Source organism: Panthera pardus, unplaced genomic scaffold (genome assembly GCF_024362965.1).
Source record: "Panthera pardus isolate Hobbes unplaced genomic scaffold, ASM2436296v1 HiC_scaffold_17, whole genome shotgun sequence".
Lineage (NCBI taxonomy): Eukaryota > Metazoa > Chordata > Mammalia > Carnivora > Felidae > Panthera > Panthera pardus.
Window position 1 is genome coordinate 25,533,278 of NW_026526732.1, and position 12,586 is coordinate 25,545,863.

At 35.5% G+C, this 12,586-nt stretch overlaps 1 long non-coding RNA gene across 1 annotated transcript; it reads right to left on the bottom strand.

The window, feature by feature from the left end:
- Positions 1-6,029: 6,029 nt before the first annotated feature.
- On the bottom strand, positions 6,030-9,605 carry LOC109249825 (uncharacterized). Its single transcript, XR_002072773.2, has 2 exons — positions 9,510-9,605; positions 6,030-6,428 (listed from the first exon to the last, which is right to left on the bottom strand). It is a non-coding gene; the product is annotated as an uncharacterized LOC109249825 (long non-coding RNA).
- Between the last annotated feature and the right edge of the window lie 2,981 nt (positions 9,606-12,586).

The window sequence follows — 12,586 nt, forward strand, 5'->3', positions numbered from 1 at the left end:
GGTTCTAGCAATAAATTTCTTGGTACTGGCCAGGAAATTCCATGTTGACTGATTAAAGTTTACATTCCTTGGATGATTAAAACTGCAGTTTGTTTAGGTATTAAGTTTTGGTTTGTTGACATGGGGCCTTAACATAAGTGACTCCATTTGAGGCCTTTGTTTATTTGTTTGTTTTGTTCTGTTTTGTTGTTAACAAGACAATAGTATGCACCTTTTTATCTTAATTTAAAAAAATAAAAGTTTGTTAAAGCAATCTCTATGTCCAGTGTGGGGCTTGAACTCATGATCCTGAGATCAAGAGTCATATACTCCACTGACTGAGCCAGCCAGGTGCCCTAAATGGTATGCACTCTTGACTTAGCTTAAACTTTCTAGGGGTTATTAAGAAGTTAAAAATATCTTAGATGCCCAGAAAAATCAACTGGGTTTCTACACATTCAGAAAGATGAATGCCCCCACTCGTTCCGTAAACCACTGTTTAGCATCTATACTACTGGGCCCTAAGTTTGGACAGTAGAAATGTTAACAAAGCTACTCCAAATATTTCCTTCTGAGGTGTGTTTATTTATGTATCAGGTTGGCTAGGGTAAGGTGCTTATTTGTTTGATTACACATTATTCTAGATGGTATTTTTTAGATGTGATTAACATTTACAATCAGTTGACTTTGAATAAAGCAGACTACCCTCCATAATGTAGATGAGCCTCATTTCATCAGTTTAAGGTTGTATAAGCAAACACAGGCTTCCCAAAGAAAAGGAAATTCTGTCTCAAGACTACAATATAGAAGGACACCTGGGTGGCTCAGTCAGTTGAGCACCTAACTCTTGAATTCAGTTTAGGTCACGATATCATGGTTTGTGGGATTGAGCCCTATGTTGGGCTTTGCATTGACAGTGCGGAGCCTTCTTGGGATTCTGTCTCTCTCTTTGCCCATTTCCTGCTCTCTCTCTTTCACCATAAATAAATAAATGTTTAAAAAAAAAAAAAGACTACAATATAGACATTCTGCTTGAGCTTCCTGCCTGCTGCCCTGTTCTGCAGATTTTGGACTTAATATTGCAACATCAACTCTTACATGATTTCCAGTCTACTGACTTACCCTACAGATTTCAGACTTGCCAGCCTCTACAATTATGTTAGCCAAATATATATCTATATATATATATATCTATATATATATATATATTTATATTTATATATATATACATGCAATAACCTAGCTGCATATATATATATATATGTATATATACATATATATACATATATATAGATATATACATATATATGTATATATATACATGCAATAACATAGCTGCAAAGCAATTCAGAAAATGCACCTGTTAAAGGAGACCTTCTTGTACTGTTGGTGGGAATGTAAACTGGTGCAGCCACTTTGGAAATAGTATGGAAGTTCCTCAGAAAGTTAAAAATAGAACTACCCTGTGATCCAGCAACCACACTACTCAGTATTTACCCAAAGAATACAAAAACACTAATTCAAAGGGAATACATGCACTCCAATGTTTATAGCAACATTATCAACAATGACCAAATTATGGAAACAGCCCAAGTGTCCACTGATTGATAAATGGATAAAGAAGCTTATCTATATGACATGGAATATTACTCAGCCATACAAAAGAATGAAATCTTGCCGTATGCAACAACATGGTTGGAGCTAGAGAGTATTATGCTAAGTGAAATAAGTCAGTCAGAGAAAGACAAATATCGTATGATTTACACATATGTGGAATTTAAGAAACAAAACAAATGAGCAAAGGGGGAGCAAAAACCAGGGAGAAAGGCAAACCAAGAAACAGACTCTTAACTGTAGGGAACAAACTGATGGCTCCCAGAGAGGAGGAGGGTGAAGGGATAGGTTAAATAGGTTATAGAGATTAAGGCATGCACTTGTCATGATGAGAGCTGGGTGATGTATGGAAGTGTTGAATCACTATATCGTACACCCCAAACTAATATAAACTGTATGCTAAGTAATTGTGATTTATAAAAACTTCTTAAAAGTGTACCCCTATTAGCTTCCCAGCCTCTTAGAAGAAAAGACCACATGGAAGGGGAGTGGGAATGGTAGCTAGTGCTTCAATCTCTAGTACTGCTACATAGATATATGATTATTTATTTATATATCAGCTTCCCCTGGTAATCAGTTGGCCTTGAATCAGTATTGTAACCTCATACCACCCATCCAATCTGGCCATATACTTCATAACATACAAATACATAAGATATCCTAGCCCCCGATTTGTCATTTACAAATGATTTAAACATTTAATTAGTTTCTGTGTGTTTACTTACTTGATGATATTATGCCTATATATCTTTAAGAAAAAGAAAATAAATAAAATAATTTATAATCTCTATTTTGAGAAAACTGAAGGAAAAAGGATGACTCATTTAACCCAAGTCATTTGACAATTCAACTTAAGGAAGCAACAGAGCCTGGCCTAGAATACAGGTTTTGTGAGTTCTTGATTAGTGTCCTTTCCACTCTACCGTGCACAAATAAACATTATAACCCACAAGGAAATATTCACCTAACTACAGCCTGACTTGCCCATGTGTAAATAAACCAAGGCAACAGGAAGAAATGTGGAGTTGAGGCAGGGGAGATCGCAAACAGACAAAAGCTCTCTGGACAAACCTCAAACTTCAGTGCTTTATGTAAGGATGAAACCCATAGAACATATTCTTTTCCTCAAATGTTTAATTTGTTATTCTTTTATATGTAGAAATTAGACAACATTCCGAAAATCTAACAGCAGTCTGTGCTCTTTCTCTGAATTCAAATAGTCCACTTTTATTGAACATTTTACTAAGCTTAGATAAATCAGAGAGATTATCCAAACGCATTCAGCTCATTGTAAAAAACACCAGAGAGACCTTTAAAAGGATTGTAAACACTCTCAATCAAACTAGTTCTCACAGAAAATGTGTTAAAGGACATAGGACACAGTTAAGAAGCTGGAAGCGGGATCCATTTCCACAGCTACCATTTAAATTCACTCTTCTGCTACCTCCATCTAGAATTCTTTAACAGCACTCCCAATGGCCTCCCCTTTCTAATCTTCCTCCTCCAGTTTGACCTTGAAACACTGTTTTTAGATTAGTCTTGAAAAAATATCATGCCATTCTACTGTTAGACAGAGTGATGAAGGACTGATAGCCAAAAAGTCTTGGCTTGGGCTCCTAAACTCTGGTCTTGGGCAAAATATACTTTTCCTGAAAATACTATTCTGAGCCTGTGTCTCTCTGTTTTTCCGTCTCTCTTTCTCATCAATTAAACTGTTTCATAATCCCTTCCAAAAACATGGTTCATATTATAATTAAATCAAGTGATTAATTTGAAAAAGTGTTAAGCACTTTTAAATATTTCAAAACAGAAAATAATAAAATATTTTGAGGTTATCAAGCCAATAATCTAAACTCAAAAGTCAACAGATAGGCTATATAAATTTTAATTGTGACCATATTTGTATTCTGATACATCATTTTCTTTTATTGGTGAACATCTGTGAAAATAAAATTAATTTTGTCCACTTTTAAATAAAACATGATTTATTAGTGCAAGGTCAAATTCCTCAAATTATCCATTATACTCATTAACCATTAGAAGTCTTATTTTTAAAACATTCAGTCTTTATTTTAGTGTGTTTTTTTTTTTGCTTTTCTATTCTCTCCACAAGTACACACATGCATGTATACAGACACACACACACACACAATCCTCATGTTAGTCATAATGCATTTATTAAATAAATGATGATATAATCTAAGTATTTGAAACATAATAGTAAGAAATGTTTTTAAATATTATTTTAAAAAGACAACTTGTTGACTGTTATGTGCCTATGATATTTCAACAGTCCTAAGAAGTTCAAAGGGTGAAAATGATTGCACTGTGTTAGAATTCTACAAATCAGAGCAATATTCTCCAATAAAATAAAGGTGCTTCTTTTTTTTTAAGTGTATTTATTTTGAAATAGAGAGAGAGGGAGAGACAGCGTGTGGAAGGGGCAGGGAGAGAGGGAATCTCAAGCAGGCTGTGCATCGTGAATGTGGAGCATGTGGGGTTTGAACTTAACAGTAAGATCATGACCTGAACTGAAATCTAGAGTCAGACACTTAACCAGCTGAGCTACCCAGTTTACCCAAAATAAGTAAATATTATTGTAATGCCATGTTATCAGTGGCTTTATTATTATCCATCTCTTATTCTTCCATAAAGAGCTCAGACCACATTGACAACTTCTACAGCTAGGAATCCATCTTTAAAAACACATTTAAGGTGGTCAGCTATTATTATGTAAATAAAGACATCCATATTCTTTTTTATTCTACACTTCACCTCCATATAGGATAAACTCAACTTAAAGAAAATATGTAGCTAAGATTAGCATCCCTCTAGATTCTTTTATGAAATTGATTCAAGCTACTGACCAAAATAAATGGTCTGCTTCAATAACATGCCATTACTTTTCAATTGTACTGGTCCCAACTTGTTCTTTTTATTAAACAAAATAAAAACTTGTTTATCAGACGATGTAGTTGTACATAGCTCTAATACATTTTTCGTGGCTGACTAGTATTTCCTTGCATGAATATACCACAATTTACTGGCCTATTCACTTATTGATAGACATTTAAGGCATTTCACTCTTGACCTTTATGAATTTGCTGACATGAATACTTTTGTAAGGGTCTCCTGGTACAAAGGTGCCAAGATTCTCTAGGGTAAATATGTAGGCATAGAATTGCTGAGTCATTGAGTGTATGCATGTTCAGATTTACCAGGCACTGCCGAATGTGTAAGTCCTACTTTGTGTGACTCTCTCAGAACTGTCTATTCATCTCAGGTCAAATCACAAGGGGCATGGCAGAGGCCCTCGGGGCCAACCCACAACCTTGCTTGCTTTGTCTTATTTGGACTGATGATTTCCTTACACTCTGGCCATGGAATTTTTTCAAAAATATGTTTATTTGTCCTGCATGTTATATACTACTGTGGGAGAGTTTTAAGTTCGGTTGTTTGTTTGTTTGCTTAGTTTACCCTAACCACGCTGCTGAAAATGTAAATTTAGGTACAGTCTAGTCAACTCCTCTTGATTTATCTTTATCTTGCATCACTTTTTGCCCTCACAGATTATCCGGCTGTCATTTCTACTTTTAGTTTTAAGATTTTTTTGAAAAAAAAAATTACTTCTTTTCTTTCAGTTTCCATCTCTAATTCTCACTTTCTTTTTTTATTTGTTCGGTGGCTTGCATTACTCTTCGATGCGTATTATGCAAATTCGAGAGTTGCTCTAACTCTTTCTTCATTACAAGGAACAAGTATCATAGATTATGTGGTGATAATTGGCAGTGGGCAGAAGAACAGTCATTAAAAACAGATACAAAATGTAACAGCCACAGTCCAAACAGGAGATAGAATCCACATCATAATTTGAACAGCGAATGTTTAAAATTAAGAATTATTAACTCTAACAGGGCCCTGGCACCTGAGGAGTATGGATAACTTTAGACAATAAAGCAATAGCAGATAGAAGAATCAGCCCGCACTCCTGGGACTATGATAATGTGTGCAAAGAAGAGGCTTCACATTCACAAGTGAGCTCCAGAACTTGGTGAAGAGGGTCTGGCCAAGGTACCTGAATGACAGAGAAATCACTATGAAACTATACTAGAGGGACTTGCTTGAAATCTGCCCTCTGGACCTTGCCCAAAGTCTCCTGTGTTGCAAGAAAAGTTGTTTGGGGTAGGGTGTCTTGCTGGAGATATTCTGTTACAAAACTGTCCAGAGAAGGTGCAGGGGGAAGCTGTTTGCCATTGGCTGTTGCTGATCCTGGGACACTGAGTTCTCCCAACAATCAGTAAAAGGACCTTGAGTTCAAGAACAGAACACAGCCCTGCCACCAGCAAGACCATAACCTTGTCGAACCCTGAACAGTGGACCAAGTTAAGCTGATGGACCCAAACTCCTCACTCATAGAAACTATGAGACAACCAATGTATGTTGGTTTTAGCTGATACGTTTGGGGTAATTTATTATGCAGCAATAGTTATTTTTTGGAAGCAGTATTTTGACCCTCTGTAACATTATTCCTGGAGCCTTGGCTAATCTTGAATGTAGCTAGTGGAGAAGAATCCAGGTTTTGCCACAAGAGAGAGATGCATCTAGAGTGAAAGATTGTAAATATAAAGGCATCAAACACGGGGCGAATTTTCCCCATGAGACATTTACTGAATTATGAAGTTGAGTAAGACGGGAAACTCAACACTTAAACCACAATTCTCTAAAATACTGAGCTTCATTGATGGCAGTCTTTCATATTAAGAAGCAAAAAACCACTGAGGAGATGCTTCACAGTCATAACATGCTGTAACTTGAAGTTCCAGAAGAGATATAACCTAGAAAAGGGGACAAAGAAATATAGATTGACTATTACAGCTTACTCTCTGATTAGATTGAGATGGTTAGTCACCTACTCTGTCTGCTAGGAAAATAAAAATGTGAAATTCCTTATGGTAATGTAGTATCACGTGAGGTCTCTACAAATGTTTTATGCAGTTTCTGGAGTTCAGTTATAGTAATTTAATTTTTAAAATTCATGTCAAAAGAAAGTACAGAATTATTAAACAAACAAACCCAAAATAAAACAGATTTACAGATGATCCAGATCTAACCAACAAGGATATAATTATGGTTAATTTGTTTAAAACATATAGATAAAAAAGATAAAACAGGGTAAAATATTGAGAATTTCATAAGAGAATTAGAATCTAAAAAATATAATAAAATAGAACTTACAGAAATGGTAATAGAATATGTGAAACGGAAAGTAGATTATTTTAATAGCATAATAATCTAAGAGAAAGAGAATTAGTCAACTGGTCAAAAGAAAATATTTACACTGACACAGAGAAGAGTAAAAGGAAAATACAGAGAAGAGTGTAAGAGACCAATGGAATATAAAAGAGTTGCACTAGCTGTAATTGGAGTTCTAGTCGAAGAGAAAGAATTGGGCAGCAGGAAAAATTAAAAAGAGAATGAGTCTTAAAATTACTAACTAATGATACTAAATCACAGGACAGAAATCTGTGCATATACCCAGAAAGATGTATAACAATCAAAACAAATCAAGTAATACACTTAAGTACATCATAGTCAAAATAATGAAAAGGAAAAGGAAAGAAAGAAACAGAGAGAGAGAGAAGGATAGAGAGAGAGAACATGTTAAAAGCAACCAAAGGTAATACAGACATAACATTCGGGCACCTGGGTGGCTCAGTTGGTTGAGCATCTGACTTTAGCTCAGGTCATGATCTCAAGGTTCATGAGTTTGAGCCCCACATCGGGCTTTCTGCTGCCAGCCTGTCAACGTAGAACCCACTTAGGGTCTTCTGTCCCCCTCTCTACTGTCCTCCCCCCACTGTGCTATCCAAAAAATAAATAAATATTTTTTTAAAAAAGAAATAGATGAAACATTCAAGAGTAACAATCTGATAGGTAGCTGAAATATTATAAAAATGTAGCAACCAATAGACAACATGAGGCATCTTTAAAGTGCTGAACACAAGTAAATGTCCCTTCAAAATCTTCTGCACTGTAATTATTTCTATAAGTATGAAGACAAATTAAGGATATTTTTGAATAAACGAAAACTGAAATAAACGGTCGCCAAGAGACCTGTATTTATTTATTTATTTATTTATTTTTTAGTTTTTGTTTTGTTTTTGTTTTTTTTTTAATATATGAAATTTATTGTCAAATTGGTTTCCATACAACACCCAGTGCTCATCCCAAAAGGTGCCCTCCTCAATACCCATCACCCACCCCCCCTCCCTCCCACCCCCCATCAACCCTCACTTTGTTCTCAGTTTTTAACAGTATCTTATGCTTTGGCTCTCTCCCACTCTAACCTCTTTTTTTTTTTTCCTTCTCCTCCCCCATGGGTTTCTGTTAAGTTTCTCAGGATCCAAAGAGACCTGTATTTAAAAAACGCCAAGGGACAGAGAACAAACTGAGGATTGCTGGCAGGGAGGTGGGTGGGGGTATGGCCTGAATAGGTGATGGACATTAATGATGGCGCTTGTTGGGATGAGCACTGGGTGTTATATGTAAGTGATGAGTCACTAAATTCTATCCTGAAAACATTATTACACTGTATGTCAACTAACTTGGATTAAAATAAAATGTAAAACAAAAGAAAGAAAAAACATTTTAATAAAATATTAATAAATAAATAAACAATACATTCATACATACATACATACATACATACATACCTAAATAAAGCTAACGGGAATTATTTACTCAGAAGGAAATGATACCAGAAGAAAAGACAGAGAAGCAGAAAAGAATGAATAAAAACAGCATAAAATAGAAGTTAAGATTGTATAAAAATGAGTATATTGTATAGAGTTTTAAATATATGCATAATACAATTCTTGAAAAGAAAAACACTAAATAGGGGATGAGGATAAATGGAATTTGTAAAACTTATCATTTATATTAGGTTATGAGAAGTCAAGTGTGCATGTTGTAATACCTTGAATAAAAATATTTAGTGTAAAAAATTTCAGTAAACTGAAAAAATAGTGAAGAATTTTATACTAACACCTTAGTAGAGAAAAAGTTAAACAATAACAATAAACATTACATTAATACAAAAGAAAGCAACAAAGGAAAGAAAAAAGGAATATAAAGCCCCTAGTAAAAATAGGAAACGTAGTAAAATTTTAGATACAAACCCAAGTATATCAATAAATTAAATGTAAATGATCTAAATATACATACAACAAGGGCTTATATTAAGATCTATAAAGTACTACCACAAATCATAAGGACTAGATAGAAAACCAAAAAGATATGTACAAAATATTTATATAAGACAATCCGTGCTATACGACTTTGTTAAGTTTACTTAAATATGCCATTGATAGAGTTCTAGAAAGATAGTCATCAAAATCTTAGAGGTGGTTTCTACTGTGTCAACATTTGACTGATGTTAATGTATTTATTATACAGTTCTTTACTATATTATTTATATATTAGCAATATATACTTTTTTATAATTTGGAAAACACTTATTTTTATTATATATTCACCTCGTAGGTCTTGTCTTCATTTCCCAACAGCTAAACTTGTGCCAGAGCTACGTAGGAAAATTATTTAAGCCTCTTCCCTCATTAATAACCCATTTAAGTTTCTAAAAAATTCAATTCTCCTTCCCAAGGAATTAAATCAGTTTCAATAAAACTGATTAGCACCTTACCGAACATATTGTACTTCCATTTTAAAGATGCAAAATATCTGAGGCACAGAATACCTTCATTAGAGCTGCGTTAGTGACAGAATTTGGTTAAAAGCATTGCATGTATTTCTCTTGCTTAGTGTGAACCCAAGTGCTGTGAAACATGGGATAAAAATGGTTCTTTTATAAATGGAAATAAGCTAAGGTAGAGTAAAACCTATGGTCAAAAACTTACAAGTACTCCAGAGTGAAGTTGAATTTCCTCTCTATAATCCTTTACTGATAGGTTTATATATAAGTTTATTAGGTTTATCAATCTTCCTTAACACAGTTACATGCTATAAAACATCTGGTAAGGAAAAACAGAACACAGTATTTGACTTAATGCTAGTACAGTCAGGATATATATTTCTTATTATATTAGTAACAGACACAATTCCACAATACAATAAGTAAAAATGTTTCCCCTTAAAAGCAAAGTACTCCCTTCTTGGAAATAAATTACCCTGGCGAGGACCATCATGGGGCTCCCGAGAATAGGTAATTCACTTCAAATGAATGAACCCTCAACCAAAGGGAGAGTGCTTCTCCTGGTGAATTTTAAACTGTTGTTTCACTTTCTGCCTCAGTTTCCTTATTTAAAACATATGGTAATACACAGCCCGTTTACAAGTGGGGATAATACGAGTGTATTTACAGGCAAGTTATGAATATATTGACACAGATTTAAATCTCCCCAAATGACGAATCCCATACACATACTGAATAACAGACTCCAGCATTAAACTCATCTGTTTTTTTTTTTTTCACACTAACTTCCCAGCATTGTCTGAAATACACCTATGTACTAAACAAAAATCTCCCTGTATTTTACCACCTTAGGCACATCACTAGATGAGTATCTCTTGAGCTGAATACAAAGTATTCTGGGGTTGTTGGGCTTTTTCCCCCTACTATAAAAAGACAATAACTGTTGGGGTCCTTTCGGTTAGAATGAGCAATTGATGTCTTTTTCAATTGTGCCATACTTATAAAATTGAGCAGTTTATATTCATCTGGGTGCTTTATTTATTCACTTCTGTGTGAGCTGTTGTGAACTGGAACTTGAACATGTAGTTGCTTTTCCCATTCTTTAGTGAAAAGATTTGTAATGTGCACCTCCCCCACAGTACTTGAAAAATATACACTTTATTGACCTATTATTGATGTTTTGTGGTTCCTGAGACGATTTTATATAATTACATTGTGAATTCTGGCTTGAGTTCAAGCATCTTTGAAAGTGAAGCTCTGATTACTGACTTGTATGCATAACATAAGTAGGAGTAAATGAACACCTCCCTCAACCTTCCCCAGACACTCAGTTCTAACCTCATCTCCCCTTTCCTTTGGTTCCCTTTGAAACATGTAGAGTAAGGTCAGATTATATTTGAGCATTTGGTAGTTAAGGATGTGTTTTATTTCCTTCCTCATTTGGCACCATTTGTTGTATCTGAACAGGTAATCTTTCCTCTTTGAGTCACCAGAAACAAAACACAGCCTCTCAGAAAGTGTTGGAGACTTTTAAAGGACCATTACTCTTCTAGACAGTGAATACACTGCTTCCATAGAAAAAGAAAAGTATCTTGTCTCCCCCTGTCTCTCTCTCCCTGTCTCTCTTCTTCCTCTCTGTCTCTCCTCCTTATATCTCTCTTTTGCATTGCATAATAAGAAATACTGTTGTATTATACACACTGATGGACCTTTCAGTGCAGAAAGGGAATGCAGGAAGAATCCACCAAATGCTGAGTGCTAACTAAACACACCTCATTTCATCAAAAGGTTGCAATTAATAGTAAGAGACTCACTAAGGTGTGGCATATGGACTCAAAGCCTTTGAGCAGGAGGAAATTGAGTTGAATGTCAGCTGCTTTGCTTATGGACTATATGACATGCAACTTACAAAGAAACGTAGACGTGAATCTCAGTTTTTATATCAATAAAATGGGAATAATAAATTCTGCCTTGAATAACTGTTTTTCTTTGACACTTCTTCCTCGTAACTTTTGAACATAGACGTTCCTCAGACAAAGGTGTCTCATGTCTCTGTGTGTATTCTGGCCTGCTGAAGGATATCGTCCACTCGTGATGTTTTGACCCCACCTTTACACCATTAACTCCAAAATGTGTATCTACAGCCCAGACATCTCCAGACTCTGTCTACGTATCCCCACCAGCCTACTTCACGTCTCCTAAAATTCTTAATTGTATCTCAAACTTAAACCAAACTATGGATCTCCCTCCTGACCTAAAGCCGATTCCCTTCTGGGGCACCTGGGTGGCTCATTTGGTTAAGCATCTGACACTTGATTGCAGCTCAGCCCATGACCTCACAGTCATGAGTTTGAGCCCTGTGTCAGGCTCTGCAATGAGCATGGAGGCTGCTTAAGATTCTCTCTCCCTGTCTCTTTGCCCCTCCCCCACTCACTCGCTCTCTGTCTCAAAAGTAAATAAATTAATTAATTTACAAAATGGATTACCTTCCAACATTCTTTTCCTCAGTGAAGAGGAAATCCTCCAATACTTAATTCAAAAACTGGAGATAACTGGAGTTATCTCGGACATTTGTCTTTTAAATGTCTCTCAAAATCTGTCCAGTTGTGTCTGTCTTTCTTCCAACAAACTGATTCCAAGAACCATCACTCTGTGCCTCCCTAGAGAGACACAACAGGTGTTTAACTGACATTTTCACGCAGTGGGTTTTTTTGGTTTAGGGGGTTTCTTTTATTTTAGAGAGAAAGGGAGAGGGAGAGTGCATGCTGGCGAGAGGGGAAAAGGAAGAGAGAGAAAGAGAGAGAGAGAGAGAAAGAGAGACAGAGACAGAGAATCTCAAGCAGGCTCCATGTTCAGCACAGAGTGCAACTCGGGGCTCAATCCTATCACCCTGGGATCATGACCTGAGATGAAATCAAGAGTCAGACACTCAACCGACTGCACCACCCGGGCGACCCCACATAGTTTAATACTCCTTACAATAGAGTGATCTTTTAACATGCAAACCTGATCGTATTATATTCTGTCTTAAAATCCAATTGTAAAATAGTTAATGTGCATTGAACATTCAGTGTGTTCTAGATCTTGCCTTAAGGATTTTACATAAGTCACCTCATTCTATACATAAGATGGGAATTATTGTTATTATTACTAAATTGTTATTATTATATTCATTTTATAGCTGAGAAGACTGAAACACTAAGAGACTAAGAAACATGCTCATGGAAACGCAGCTGCTAAGTGGAAGAAGCAGGTCATAGTCTAGGTTTAGAGTTCACATCC